A 1,911-nucleotide genomic window follows, 5' to 3' on the forward strand; every position below is an offset into this window, starting at 1 on the left:
TTTAGTTTAGGGTTTATTTTGGGGGTCTGAGGTTTAGTTTAGGGTTCTGAGGTTTGTTTGGGGTTCTGAGGTTCAGTTTAGGGTTCAGTTCAGGGTTCTGAGGTTTAATTTAGGGTTTAGGTTGGGGTTCAGTTTAGGGTTTAGTTTGGGGGTCTGAGGTTTAGGTTACAGTTTAGTTTGGGGGTCTGAGGTTCAGTTTGGGGTTTAGTTTGGGGTTCTGACGTTCAGTTTAGGCCTTAGTTTGGAGGTCTGAGGTTTACTGGAGGGTTTAGTTTGGGAGTCTGAGTTTTAGTTTAGGGTTTAGTTTGGGGGTCTGAGGTTCAGTTCAGGGTTTTGTTTGGGGGTCTGAGGTTCAGTTTAAGGGTCTGAGGTTCAGTTTGGGGTTTAGTTTGGGGATCTGTGGTTTAGTTTAGGGTTTAGTTTGGGGTTCTGAGATTCAGTTCAGGCTTTAGTTTGGGGTTCTGAGGTTCAGTTTAGGCTTTAGTTTGGAAGTCTGAGGTTCAGTTTAGGGTTCTGAGGTTTAGTTTGGGGGTTTGAGGTTCAGTTTAGGCTTTAGTTTGGGGGTCTGAAGTTCAGCTTAGGGTTTCATTTGGGGGTTTGAGGTTTAGGTCAGGCATTAGTTTGGGGTTCTGAGGTTCAGTTTAGGCTTTAGTTTGGAGGTTTGAGGTTCAGTTTAGTGTTCTGAGGTTCAGTTTAGGGTTTAGTTTGGGGGTCTCAGGTTCAGTTTAGGGTTTAGTTTGGGGTTTTACAGAGTTCCTCCAGGTTTCTTCCTTTGCCTCTCAGGGAACAAAACTAACACTGAAATTGCCCCAAAAATCAACATTGATCCAGGTTTTCCTGCAATTCCAAAGCCCCTTGGAGCCCAGGGGTGGCTGTTGATGCCCAGGATTGGGGTTGGTGGCACCCTGAGGACAATCCCCATGGATTTCACCCCCTGGCACTAATTAAAGGAGTTTAATGAGCAGATCTGCTGGGCCCATCTGCCCTGGGAAGCAGATCTGCTTCCCAGGGGAGCAACTCCTGAGGGCAAACTTCCCAGGAAGCAAAACCTTGGCCAGCACCTCCCAAGAGCCAGAGGAGGGACGGGCACCACCCAGCTGGGCCAACTTCCCGTGGGCAGGAAGGAGGAAAAACCCCCAGATCCGGGAGAATTTGGTTCAAAGCAGCCACTGGGAAGTCGTGGATGGAGCCGGAGGAGGGAGATGGGATCCGGGAGCGGAGTTTAGGGATGAGGAGCTGGGAGAGAGGGTTGTGTGGGTCTCTTCCACCCCCAAATCCCACCTGAAGCCCTTCCTGATGTGTCAGGCCAGGAGGCACCTGCGCCCCAAAAAAGGGCACCCCCGATATTCCATTGGGGAATAACGATGGGGAAGAAAACTGACGGGAAACAGACCCCAAAATTAACATTTATCCAGGTTTTCTTACAACTCCAAAGCCTCTTCCAGCCCAGGGGTGGGTGTTGATGCCCAGGGGATGGCAGGGATTGGGGTTGGTGGCACCCTGAGGACAATTCCCATGGATTTCACCCCCCTGGCACTAATTAATTATTGTAGACCAATTATTAATTATTCTGTTGGTTCCAAGGGGACAAAACTAATGGGAAACACATGGAAATAGCCCCAAAATTAATATTTATCCAGGTTTTCTTGTAACTCTAAAGCCTCTTTGAGCCCAGCAGTGGGCGGTGATGCCCAGGGGATGGTCGCTGGTTCCCGTGGATCCCACGGGGACACCAGACCGGTCCCGTGGATCCCACGGGGACACCAGACCGGCGCCACGGATCCCACGGGGACACCAGACCGGCCCCACGGATCCCACGGGGACACCAGACCGGCCCCACGGATCCCACGGGGACACCAGACCGGCGCCACGGATCCCACGGGGACACCAGACCGGCCCCACGGATCCCAC

This window comes from Manacus vitellinus, unplaced genomic scaffold, assembly GCF_001715985.3.
Source record: "Manacus vitellinus isolate BGI_N305 unplaced genomic scaffold, ASM171598v3 scaffold_1_pilon, whole genome shotgun sequence".
In the NCBI taxonomy this organism is placed as follows: Eukaryota; Metazoa; Chordata; class Aves; order Passeriformes; family Pipridae; genus Manacus; species Manacus vitellinus.